The sequence below is a fragment of the Ambystoma mexicanum genome, chromosome 11 (genome assembly GCF_040938575.1).
Source record: "Ambystoma mexicanum isolate Mex_15411 chromosome 11, UKY_AmexF1_1, whole genome shotgun sequence".
Lineage (NCBI taxonomy): Eukaryota > Metazoa > Chordata > Amphibia > Caudata > Ambystomatidae > Ambystoma > Ambystoma mexicanum.
This window is the reverse complement of record NC_090934.1, coordinates 586,278,123-586,292,326: the sequence shown is the minus strand read 5'-3', so window position 1 is coordinate 586,292,326 and position 14,204 is coordinate 586,278,123. Positions and strand designations below refer to the sequence as shown.

At 44.4% G+C, this 14,204-nt stretch overlaps 1 long non-coding RNA gene across 1 annotated transcript in view; it reads left to right on the top strand.

Moving 5' to 3' along the window:
• Positions 1–14,204, top strand: part of LOC138503596 (uncharacterized) — an 83,544-nt gene that overhangs the window by 24,657 nt on the left and 44,683 nt on the right. The window lies entirely within an intron of this gene.

Genomic DNA, 14,204 nt, shown 5'->3' with positions numbered 1-14,204 from the left:
GTGGTTGAGCTGGGGGAGATGGTGGTTGCAGAGTGCAGTGTTAGGCAATAATTGTTGTGGTAGCACTGTGTGAGACTACACAGCACTTGTCTACTTGGTATTAGGTAAGCCACCCTTTGGTATAGGTCTGTACAATACACGTTGGTAGTGTGACAGAGCAGCCAGTCCTACCTCAAGAGGGGTACATGTGAGCTGTAGAGCTGTAGCAATGAAATTAGCAAATACAAGTAGCCAAGTAACACTTATACTCAAGGTTTCAGTTATAAATTGTTCTTTTTTTATTTAAGATACATTTTTAAATAAGCATTCTTTAAAAGGGGCAAGATATGTAACAATCAAATATACTTTAAAATACTTTTCCAGAATCAGCATAAGTTTAGTGGTTACTCTTTAGAGATGCTTTTTACACACTTCCTACACCTTGTGACTTCATTCACAAGGACAGTAATGACATTTATATATCACTAGTACACTTTGCAGATTCTAAAGGTTTGCAGAAAGGAAAGGTTAAAGGGATGGGAAAAAGGTTAAACAGGTTCTCAGGGCTTGTGAGTACACTCAAATCTTCCAATGAAGTCTAGACAATACCTTGCTCAGCAATAACAGTCTAAAAACAAGTTATCACTCTGAGGGACCGGAAATATCGAAGTCAATGGACTAGAAGAGTCTGCAGGGAGCCAGGACAGCCAAAGCCAAATGGAGCACAGTCTATGGAGGTGAGGCACTTTGTAGTTGATAAAAATTCTTGCAGAAGGTTTGCGTGTTTTGTAGAAATCACTTATAGGGTCACAAGCTGTTAGACTTGTGGAAAGCAGAGTTTAAATCAACTGTAACAAAAGTAGCCACCACAAGTCCCAACTGAGAAGAGCAAAGCTAAAGACACTGAGGTAAGTAACTGAAATATTCGCCAATACGTTGATTGTAGTTGTAATATATTGTATTACATATATCTCCAGCACTATTCATGCCCCACCGGTCTGTTACACTTCGTCCTTCCAACTGCTCATAACATAACTCTCAACCTTCCAAATTCCACATTCTCCCTACACATTCTGTATTCCATATCTCACCTTCTGCAATTCTTGCATATAAGATGCTACAGTACCCCAAGTCTGAACAGTACCTCTGCTTTGAAGCAGAGTGGTCCAGCTGGATTCTCTCATGTTGCAGCAATTAAGATCCTGGGTTTCTGAGCCCCAATCATGGGGACAAGAGGGAGGACGTCTGCAGAACTCCAGCAGCAGCAATTGGAGGTCATTGGTAGCTACTGGCTCTTTTCGGATAAATGGCACTTTGCGGTTTCAGCGCGCGGTAAACAACACCACCGCGGATCTTGGATACCGGTTGGGCTTCCTTCACTCCGTGAGTCCTGCACTCTGGTGAGGATACTCGAGCTCTGGTCATGCTGCTTTAGTAGGGACCTTAGGCGACTCCTGGAGCTTCTGGCCAGATTTCACAGGATGCACTGAACTATGGATTTCTCGCCCCCTGGCACTCGGTTCCTGCAGCAGCAAAGAAGTACAGCCAGTCGGGGAAGATGGTCCAGTGAAGTTTGTCTCAGGGCTAGTTGGTCCCACTAACCCAAGGGAAGAAGTCATCCCTTCCGGAGCTTCTCTTGTCGATCAGAAAAAGGAGATTCAGCACAGCAGCAGGGCTTCACCAGGGCAATTCAAAGGTCCAGGAGGATGCAGCAAGCTTTGTTTATGTTTTTTATGTAGGGTGTTCTTCCCAGTGGTCGACTCTGCCTCTAGTCCCAAAACCCTCACCTTTTAAGTAGGTTTCTCTGATTCATGCACAGCCTAGGCTGTCAATCACACAGCAGGGTGGCTGTCCTGAAGGGCCAGCCAGCCAGCCAATAAGGACTGGTTGCATTCAAGCACTCCTAGAGACAAAGGACAGGGGAGTTTCGGGAACCTCCATCACTTCCTGCCCTTCCAGACACACTGGAGCCAGAGGCAGGATTCAGGACTGAAGCCTGCCAAAGACAAAATGGACAAAGGGCTCAAACCTGGCTTGGCGCACAGAGTAATACACAGGAAAGATCTCACAGACAGAAAATTGTGAAAAAAGAAGACCGGGGCCATTTTGACAAAATGATCACCCATGGATGCTATACTGCAGCTGAGGGTTCAGTAGGAAAGCACAATGGTAGGAAAATGAAACCACTGCCACCAGCCATTTAAAGTAGTGAGGGTAACATACAAAATGTTACATGAGTAGATAGGACAAGGGGCTACTAGGTAACACCCCAGCACTCCACATAAGATGGTGTGTGCTGGACCTACAAAGAGAAAAGGTAAGTAAAGTCAATTTCACTTTACTATCCTTGTAAACAGTAGTTCACACAAGAAAAGGTATTTAAATCTTATAAAAAATCTAACAGACTTCTCTGTGGCACTGCACTGAAGGTGCTGTGTGTCACCATAGAAAAAGTAGATGCCTATGGAGTTTGTCAGACTACAAAACCAAAGGAAAGACATAATCCAAATCAGGTCAAAACACATGAAAGAGTGAGAAAAAGGGTTCACTGACTCCCGGATTAAAATTAAAAAGTCCTTAAGTCCAGCAAATGAGCTGAGGGTCTCTAAGATAGGGGGAATAAAGCACTAAAAGGTTAGCTGGTGGCTGAGTATGAGGAGACAGTGGATGAGGGGGGGAGACAAAGCATATTGAGGGGGAGGAGCATGAGGAGGAGGATCTGGCTACCAATCTGGAGGAGGTTTGCGATGGATGAGTCCATCGAAGAGTACATACAGAATGTGGGCAAGTACCTTGACCTTGAAAGTGGCAGGGGGGGGGATGTAAACCAGGCGTAGCAGGGAAAGGTAGCCACAGAGTTGCAGGGGGGTGGAGGGGAGAGGGCATATAAGGAGGTGATGCTGCAGGGTTGCAGGAGCCAGAGATTACTCCCCAGCAGATGGCACAGCAAAGGATTGGCTGGGACCACTACAACATTGCCTTACCATGAAGCAGGGGAAAGGAGGGATCAGGATTTCCTGAAGAGGCTGATGTCAGGTTAGAAGACATCTTCAGCCATGACATCACCATTAATCTGATCATTGGTTTAGGACTACTTTAGCTTGCCAGAGGGTATTACTCTCAAGGGGCGGAAGGCAGTGTAATATGCAATCTCTGCTAGAAGAAAGTTCATTGGAGTAACCCATAAAGGAGTACCTTGCGCACCTTCTAGATGCAGAGGAAATTTAGGATGTGGCAAAATGATGGGTCTTTAGAGAGCAATTTACTAAGCATAGAGAATGAAAGTGCAGCACACTCCAGCAGTTGTGATGGTGGCCATAAGAGTGTGTCGGATGACACCCCAACTCATCTCTAGTAACACTCTAGCAAGGGAACAACATGCCCCTGACTCTGGGCCAGGCCTACCATTTCCTAGACCCCCAATGTCTGGTCCAACAGAGCCTAACCAGGTGGCTTCATTACCTAGTAAGGCCACTTTAATGCTACTAGCAGCACAGACTACTGTTGGTGGTAGAACAACTCAGGGCATATTGCCCATTTGGGAAGAACAGTGCCAGACAGTTCATCTTCATTCATGTATGATGTTGATTAGTTCTAATTCCAACATGTTCCCCAGTGGCAGCACCTCACTGAGTGATGTAGTGTGCAGCCTAACCCACTTGCTGGCCTCGTCAAATTGCTACAACAAAGAAACAACATTATTCAACATTTCTCACTATTCACAGTCAGTGGGCCTCATTATGAGTCCGGCGGTAGCCGTGCTGGTAAATACCGGCACGGCTGCCGCTGGAGTCATGAATTTACCGGGACCCGGCAATGGGGACTTACCAGGCATTCCAGCCCCGGCAGACCCCGTAAATCCCCATTGCCGGGTGCGGTATTTATTACTCCCCATTCCCATTTGAGTCCCATTGGACTCAATGGGAATGGGGAGGCCGGATGCACCGGCACCATTCATAAATGGTGCGGTGCATCCATCGAGGTCTGCTTACGGGTGCCGGTCCACCCGCCAGGTCAGACCTGGCGGGCAGAAAGGCACCTGCGAGCAGAGCTCGTAGTTTGCCGGTCCGGTAACAACGGTGCCGGTAGCTTTCCTGCACCGTTGTTACCAGATCGGCAAACTTGTAATGAGGCCCAGTGTCATTGAGATTTTGGCTGATTCACAACCACCTTGGCCCTGAACGACACCCCTTGTATTGGTGAGTGGCATATGGATAATTTATTTCTTTTTTTCATGTCGGCAATGGACCTGGGGCAAAAATGTGCTCACCTCTTCAATCTCTCCACAGTGTGGCACCGGGAATAACTGAGATAACTATGTGTTCTGTTTCTACTACAGATGACAGACAGTACCATGCTTTTTGGAGCTGTCCTCCAAAAAGGATACAGTACCCATTTGCATCCATTACGAGACTTTCTTGTGTTTTGCTCGACAAGTCTACCGTACTGTAGTGCACACATTGTACAATATGGTATTGGTCAGAGCTCTTTCTCTCCATTCAGTGTACATTACAGTACATACAGTATAAAATGGATAAATAATGTATTTTTAATTTTAACAAATGCCTACCAAGAGACAAGATACAGAACGAGGGCTATCATTCACAGTCAAGGTGAACACGGAATACCAACCGAAAGTATACATTTCAATGACATCAACTGTAAAGGGACGAGCAGGTTAATCTTCTGTTTTATTTATTTATTTCATTGGCACATCTGTGTGGGATGAAGAGCTGAGGCAGGAAATATAAATGCCTACTGTTCTCATCCCTGTGAAATGGAAATGTCCATTGTGTTCTTGGAAGCCTTTGAAGTGCAGATTATTTTATAGAGCTTTACCCTGGAGTGTGTTTTGGCCTGGACTGACCTTTGTTATGAGCGCTACATAGATGTCCACACCAGGGTGCCTCACAGTCAGGCACACCTCGAGCAACACTACATGCGCTTCTTCAATGTGTTGTGAACACATCCTAAAAAAAGAATTGAGCCTTCCTCGAGACTGGACCACCCATTAATGTGAAATGTAATGGTGGCACTGCTTATGCTGGGATCTGTAGTAATTGCTAGATATGCACCCACAGCGAGTTTTGTGCTATTAGGACAGTTCATGCTGGGATAGGCATTCACTTGCAGCTATGCGCCAACAGTAAGATTTGTGCTGTTAACACAATGAATGCTGGGACTTGTAGTAATGCAGTGCAAGCTGAGTTACGAACATAGAGTATGGTAAAAGTATTCTACCTACTGTCATATCTTTCCATGTTCTGATGCTGCTATCCAAAGTAAAACTTGTGTAATACAATTAGTAAACACTGGTACTTTATTTTACACGTTATTGCATCAACAAATAACCACTAATGAAGATGCTGTACTCATATTCAGTGCTTTAAGTGAGATCAGAAATCAAGGTGCACCGTAATGAGTACATTAAAATTGTTTATTCGGGGGGCGGGGGGGGGGGGGTGACCTACAGCAAGGAGTTTTCAGCATAGCTGTTTACCAGGGTGAGTGTGTCATGGATCATTATACATGCTGCCCATTTGGTTGGTAGGAAGGGTATGGCCTGGCAGGATGTGTGTCATGTGTAGGCATTGGAGGTTCGATGGTGATAGTGTGGGGCAGAGAGCTAATAGTAGAGGAACAGGTGAAGGTGAGGGGTTGGTGACAAATTACGGGAGAACTGGGATGGTGTTAAATACGAGTGTTAGGGTCAAAGGGGACACGCCATGGGTGCTGTGACGGGGATCTGCTTGGTGTGTAGAAGAGGTGGTTCAGGCATGGGAGAAGGATGGAGTGGGCCTCAGGGATGTATCCTTCCCATATATAAGAATGTGTTCATTTGACTCTTACTCAGCTGCAAATGATCACCTTCGACCCTATGGCCCTCATTACGACCCTGGCATTAAGGGATTACCGGTAACGGTAAGGGTACTGGTACCGGTAATCCCTTAACTCCTGATTACGAGGTCCCTTTGCGGGTCCCGACCTTAACGGCTGGTCTGGACCAGCCGTTAAGGTAACGACCCGCAAAGGGACCTTGAAGGTGATTACCGTACCGTATTTTGCGGTACCGTAATTACCGCTTTCCCCATTCCCATTGAGCCCTACGGGGCAAAAATGGGAATGGGGAAGGGCCAATGGTAAATGGGGAATTAGCGCCCGCCAACCTTGGAATGGGGCGGTAATTCCCCATGTCACCATGGCGGATCCGGTAAATTACCGGCGTTAACCATGGCACTAATAGCGCCATTGGTTAACGCCAGGGTCGTAATGAGGCCCTATGTCAGCAAATGTTTGAACAGTATCCACTCATGTAACATAAGCAGTTGCACCAATCAATAATCTATTGCTCATCCTCAGCTGAGACAGTTTTCAGTTGGAAATATGGCTGCATATTACCAACACTCTTCTTCCATTGAGTCATGCATCAGGGCCAGTGGAGATGTGGGATTTCAGGAGAAGACATGACATGGAGGTAGAAGGCAAGAAACATAAAGGAGACATGGTGGTTGGCAAACTCAATGTGGGGATCGGTGTGGAACAAGTAGGGGGTTACTCTGGTGGCCAGGGGTGAGCTGTGGTTTGTCAATAAGGGCGACCACAGTGTGCGCCTCAGGGTTACTGTCACCATCATCCTACAGTTTGCTACTCACCTACAGGCAACGGTAAGGTGTTTACAGGGCCATTTGTTCTCTCCAACACTATATCTATGCAGCCCTTTTTAGTGCGCACTTGACATCTCAGAATTCTCAACATCCTCCTGCACTCCCCCAACTTAGAAGCCAGACGCGGCATGTGTCGGCCCGGGCCCATGGATGGCCAAAGCAGAGAAGGTGGGGATTCAGTCGCTTGTCACGTTCTGGAAGAAACCAAAGATAAAGAAAATGGAAGCGTTATGTGCAGTACAAGGAGGCATTTCAGAGAAACTGCACAGTGTATATACAGTAGCCATATGTTTATACAGTCATATTAAAGGAACAATTTTACAAATCATCAAGCATTTTTTCACAACGTTCCACATTTTAATTTCCATTAGGACAAAGCTCACATCTTGTCCCAGAATAAAGTAACCATACTATAGATGTCAAGCCAGAGTTGAGTTAACATTCATCCAGTTACATCTAAATCCCTGATTTACAAAATAGCTACCCCTTCAACCATTACCAGTTATGGATACAGTGTGTTTTCCATTCTGGGAGCTCACTTATCATCAACAAAATATTCTCACAGTTCACTCTTTACTCCACCTTTTACCATTCACTAACATAACATACAGTTTCTGTTACCCACTTTCAACACTCATTTTGGTTTCAAATAAACTAGTTTGAAGTACACAACAGCACTGTACGGTACCTTTGGCAGAACCTCTGAGGTGGTTATTTGACATACTTTGGTCCAGAACCTGACCTGCTTCTTTCGGCATCCAGGCACACTCCCATTACTTGGTGCTGCTCCAGAAGAACCTAAGGGAATGTAGAACAAAGATGAGATGCAATGAGGTGGAGAATTCTCAGTAAACACCTCTTCTTCCAAATCTGTGGCTCTCTCTCTCTGTTGCAGAGCTGGTGCCATACCTTCTCCCTCTTGCAACTTGCACTGTATGCATAACTACATTCCCTTTGTATTCACCAGATTCTTTTGAGGCATACATCCTTGTTCATTGCAGAAGAAGAGATCTGCCACCACTGATTTACCAGAGGGGCCGGTGCAGAGACCCACATACTATCTGGGCTTTCCCAATGCAAACAGCTGCTGCTGTAGCAGGTGAAAACTGCTAAACAGATAGCTTCTTCCCCTAATCCTTAACCTGTTCTCTACCATGTTCGAGCAATGCAGTAGATTCAGACTTGTTAATTGAATTCACATGTAACTACCATAGATGCATGTGGGTTTCTCAGTGGTTTTGCCTCCTCCCAGACATGGTAAATGCATGTGTTGTTATCAGAGCTTTGACCTTTCACTACACCAGGTAAATGCAGGCAGGGTTTTCAGTGCTTTGGTCTTCCCTTATGCCTACAAAATGCATGTGGAGTCCTCAGTGTTTTAGCTTTCTCCTCTTCCCTCAGAATGCATGTGTAGTTCTCACTTCTTTGGTCTTCTCCTATGCATAGTAAATTCATTTGTGGTTCTCATTTCTTTTCTTTCTGCTTTTCTTTCTGCTAAGCCTACAAAATGCAGTGGGGGGTTCTGAGTGCTTTGGCCTTTCCCTGTACCTCGTACAATCATATGGTGTTCTCATTGCATTGGTCTTCCCCTATGTCTACAAATGCATGTGCACTATTCATTGCTTATGTCTTTTCTTCCCTTTACTGATAAACATGGGGTTGGCAGTGTTCCGGCCTTCTCCTTCGCCTACAAAATACATGCAGGTTTCTCAGTGGTTTGGACTTCCCCTTTGCCTAGTAAATGAATGTGGCATTCTCAGTTGCTTGACCTTCCCCTAGGCATAATAAAAGCATGCTGGGTTCTAAGTGCTTTGTCCTCCCCCTCTACCTAATAAAAGCACGTGAGGTTCTCAGTGCTTTGGTCTTCCCCCATCACTACAAAACATACATGCGCTTCTTAGTGGTTTGACCTTCGCCTCCACCTACAAAATGTGCATGCGGTTCTCAGTACTTTGGCCTTCTCCTATGCCTAGAAATGCATGTGGGATTCTCAGTGCTTTGGTTTTCCCCTATGCCTACAAAAGGCTAATGATTTGTACTGCCCCCACCCATAATTCACAAATGGAAATAGGTTGTACTGCCCCATCACCCACAATTCACACTCCCCATACACAAAATATCTATGCTAAAATCCACCCCAAATATACAGGCTAACCTAATCTTACTGAGACCTTATTATCGATTTAAATCTAGTCTAACCTAACTATACTACGAATCTCTCCCCTAACAAGCCTGAGCTGGTCCTGGTCTTCAAATGCCCACCATCAACTGTACAAGGTTTCGACAAATCCATCTTTACATAAAGGCAAGGTCAAAACCAGTAGATCCTCATATGTCCAACTTTGGGAAAAACCTGCAAAGTTGGACCGTGTTGAAACCCACTGAAATTCTACGGGTTCAAATTTTGCCTGAACCGTCGTGCTCATGCTTATTTAAGACATTAAAAACAACAGTCAGCAAAATGCATTGTACTACTGTCTTCTGAATAATGCATTTGGTAGGGCAAAACAATTCAATGCAACCATGTACATTTTAAACAAAGTACTCTTTGAAGTATAAAAGATCCATCAAAAGAGCCTGCCTATTAATCTCACCCAAACTAACTCGGTTCCTTACCCTGGTTTACAGACTTCAAGTGCCACAGTTCCAATGTTGCTTTTGGTTAGGTCCCTGGGCAAGACACAATGGGCCTCATTACGAGTTTGGCGGTAGCCGTGCCTGTAACACAGGCACAGCTGCCGCCAAACTTGTGAATATTGTGGCACCCCGCAATGGGGACGAACGTTTGGATTCCGACATTGGTGGACCTGGTCGTCCCCATTGCCGGGCGCCGGTAATAAGGGACTCCCCATCCCTATACGGCCCCATAGGGCTGAATGGTAATGGGGAGTTGGATGCACTGGCACCGTTCACAATGGTGCCGGTGCATCTGACGAGTTGTGCTCGCGGGTGCCTCACTGCCCACCAGGTCCGACCTGGCGGGCAGAGCGAGACCCGCAAGCACAACTCGTAGTATGGCGGTACAGTGACAACGGTGCCGGTAAGCTTACCGGCACCGTTGTCACTGTACCGCCAGGGTCGTAATGAGGCCCAATGTCGGATGGAGCAGAACACCAGGTGACAAACAATCACTCAAATCTGGACAAACCTAAGTTACACCCCTACATCTCAAACACCTTCTAGAATTCTCTCAGCATTTATTTACTCCTTTTTTCAACCATTGCCCTGAGCCCTTCCACACCATGGGGCCCTCTGCAAGCCACTGCAGTGGGTGGGGTAGGTTTGGAGGGCATTGTGCCATGCCCAAGACCTGGTTCCCAAGTTGCAGGACTTCTTCAGCACCCTGGATCGTTCATCATCATTGTATGTGGATCTCTGTTTTCCAGCAGCAGGTGGCAGACGCCAGCGTATCAGCTCCTTACTTTCCTCTTCTACTTCTCCTGTCCTAAATCGAAAATGTGTTTCTCCAAACAGCAGCAACTTAATATTCAAAAGTAAGAAGAGTCAAGCAAGAGAGTTACCCACTGTAGGCTCCTTTCATTTTATTGGCCAGGCAGGCCAAGGCACGTTTCATTCTCCAGCAGATGCATGGCAGGTCCCTGCTATAGAACCCTCTGTTTCCCTGTAGAAATGATCCAAGTACCAGGTGGCCGTCGATTGCTTCACCCTCCCATTCAACCAATGTTCTACAGTCTCTTACAAACTCGCTTCAAGTCAAAATGGAGGAGAAAGTGAAGCAGTTAACATTATGTTATGATATTTTCTTACTGTGATGCATATAATTCTCCTTTGCCACTCACATGGTCTTCCTGTATAACGAAAGTATTCGAAGTCATATGTAAACATTTCTATATTTTAATACGAAATGTAAACATTACTTGTACACATTTTTAAGGAAATATCAATCTGTATCTGGAATCTGCAACCTCTGAACAGGGAACCAGAACCCAAAGGGTGACACAGTGCACAATAACTTTAAATTCATTCTTTAAATATGCTTTTCACTTTCAAATAGGCTTCATGCAGCTGGATCAATGATTCTCCATGTAACATGGGGGTCACGTGCTGCCCCCACTGGCTGTGTTCTGATGCCATGCTTCAAAGTTATTCTACGGCCTTACCAGAATACAGCTTCAGGGTGTGCCCAAATTGGTAAGGCCATTTTATGATGTAGTCAGTGATATTATCAATGATGTCATTTGTGACGTCATCAGTGATTCATTGTGTAACATCACGAGTGGTGCATGATGAAGAAGGTGCATTTTATTGCGGGTCTCACTCCGAGCTTGGCGGACCGGTAAAAAAGTGATAGTAGTTCTGTTACTGGCACTTTTTGGGCAGTAACAGAATTACTGCTGTTTTTATCGCTCTGTCAGATCCTGAGTTTGGCAGCGAAGTGGAGGATTGAAAGCCAAAAATCAACAGAATTACTGGATTTACGTGATTCCACCTAAACTAAATGGAGTCCTGTGAATCCCTAAAATGGGGACTAACACTTCCCTACCACCACTTGTAATCCTGTGGTTAACCCATGGTGATGGTACCGGTAACCCATTTTGGTGGTAATTCAGCAGAATTGCCATGAAATAACTGCCAAACTCGGAATGAGGCCCAAAATGTCCTTTTAACCTAACGTTTCCTCTAGCCAAGAGCTCCTAATTTCCCTAACAAATATTCTTCAGCAAATATGTAGTGTTATTTAGTGATATAATATAATCATATAACCTAACCTACAGTCCCTCGAGGGAATGAGCTGTGGCCATACCCTGCAGGGAGTGAGGCTGGGACATGGATTTCAGCCATGACCCATGCACAGTGACCCGACCTGTAGCAATATTCTGGCTATGTCCTGTGGTAACTGTGCCTGAGGCATCCCTAAAGGTCATGCCACAAGCAAAGTGACCCTGCATGTAATGCCCATATAGAATGGCCATTCTCCATGCTGTGCATGGCTATGCCCGGGGCACGCACTTCAGCTATGGCTCTGAATACATGAACCCCACCTGTAGGAAATGCATTGAGGCATTTGGACATGCTCCAGACACAATGACCCCTGCCCCCAGACTTCCAGCACAGTCAAACTCCCTCATTGCCATCAGTGGCACTGTGCCCAAGGCATTGACATTGCCCATACCCGGGCCCACTGACCCTTATCTTTATCTATATGTATAGATGTTTCCCAGTTTTTCCAGAGAAACAAAACGTTCAACTGAGGTGTCTTCATGGCTTTAGTACAAATCATAACACCACTGAACTTTATCAGTTCTAGGAAAGCTAATTAATCGTAATTCCGCAATTCCATACACTGTTCATGACTTCACACATGATATCTCAAATGACATTACAAATGTAATCAATGATGATATCACCAATAACATCATATATAGCATCACATACATAATTGATGGCATTAATGAAGCCAGGCCTTATGGGCTGTATGCACAGTATCTGGAATGCAGCCATGTACCACAGAACACATGTCATGGCCTGTGGCTGCCATTCGGTGACCAGTACTGCTATCCAAAGTACATATTCAGCATTGCATGACGTTTAACTTCACAGTGTCAATTTCAATAGTATAACCAGAGAATGGCCTGCAACCATACACTGTGGCTACTGTTCAGAGGGGAAAACTCTACAGTGTCACCCCTATCTTTTATCCATAGAGAGGACACCTACTCAAAAAACGGGGTGTAATATAGTATACCAAAAGCACAGAGTAGGATACCCTGCCCTCATATGCCTCAAAAAGGGGACACCTCAGCCTGTGTAATTACTTTATATTGGATAATAAATCCAGTGGCACACTATTTTCAAAAAAATATATAAATCTTATTTTGAACATGGTCCCCAACTGATCACATGTGTGATTAACACAATTCCAATCATAAATGGACACTCTAACTCAACATCTACAATGTATCAACGTTTAGGAACTCACATAACTGACAGGGAGTCTAACCCCCCTTCAGGATGACAAAAACAGACGCCACACATTAAATGTTGATATTCAGGTATCAACACTGTGTTTCGGTCCAAGTTATGATGAAATACATTCATCCATGATGTTTCCTCCAGTGGAACAAAGGGCCTTCATCAGGACGTGGATCAACTGAAATACTTAACTTAATTAATGCACATGTTGGAGTCGAAACTTTCTGTTCGAAAGTAATCTCTACAGGTAGAAGTAAGCCTCTCCAATGGAGGGGAATGTTGTCACCAAATGCGATTCTCCAGGAATATTCTCAGATGGCCAAAACTGCTTCCTTGCCTTTTCAACGGTTCTCACGGGAAAAGGAACCACATCCAATGCCTCAAGCGGATCCGTTTTTTTAATTGGTCCGCTTAACATGTGTATGAATTAAATTCAGTATTTAAGTTGATATACATCCTTATCTGGACTGTAAAAAGGTGATGGTGGCCATGTTGGATGCCGATACACTACTTTTCAATGTGGAGGTTTCCGTGTGCAATAGCAGGTAAATGCAATAGCGGCTTTCATTTGGGGGTGGCAGGTTTATTTCATTAATCTGTACCTTTTAAGTTCTGGCCTATTTCTGGGCCTTGTGTACAATAGTTTACAAGTTCTTTCTGTTTGTCTACAGAGACAGGTTCCAGTGATATCGGCGCAATAAAAATATTAAACATTCATCAAATGAATGTGGTGGATTCATATATTCTTTTCTGCATCAGAATTCACTTTGTTGGCCCAAGATGGTAAAGAGAACCAGGTACATGAAGTTGTGTTGCATTTGTGTGGATATTAATGGGACTCTGTATTAATGGTCGAGCCAGGATGTCTGTTTAGTGCTATGTAAACTCTCCCTAATGTTTTGCTATGGGAATTTGCCTTGCAGAACTGCCAAGTTAGGCAATTTGATTGGGTGTCTTATTGGTTAAGACAGGATTTTGGAAATCCAAAAATAAGGATATTTCATGCGTAGGATGCACATACTCCGTTTATAATAATTTTGCATAAACAGATGTAGCATTTTTATTAATTTGTTTGTCCATACAATAGCATTGGTCACTTTTATTTAATAAGGTGCCTCTCTCTTTCTCTCTTTCCTTTTCTATTTTAGATTATGAAAACCCTTTACGTTTGTTTGGAAGTCGTTGTGTTATGCTCACATAAGTGTCTGAAATCATGTTACTTCTTACCTTCAGCCCCTGATGAATGTCCAAGATATTTAGGTTGCGTTAGAGGGACAGAAACATGTAGAGCCAATTAAGACCCAAATAGGGGTATTTCGGCATATAAATATTCCTTTTGTGTGTGTTAAATGTGGTGTCAATATTATTGAATCTACATTGTTATTGTGTTTCTTTATTGTAATGTGTTTGTGGACCAATGTTGTGTAAACGTTTGAATTTATACACTTTAGTAACTATAAAGTCTTTTTTAACACATTATTTTGTGTGATGATTTAATAAAGATAATGGGTCTAGTTATGAAATTGGTGGTAACCCGCCGGTGCTGCCATTGGGTTTCCGCAACCCCATACCATTGATTCTGCCACCTGATATACCGGTGCCAACAGGATATCACAAGTGGCGGCA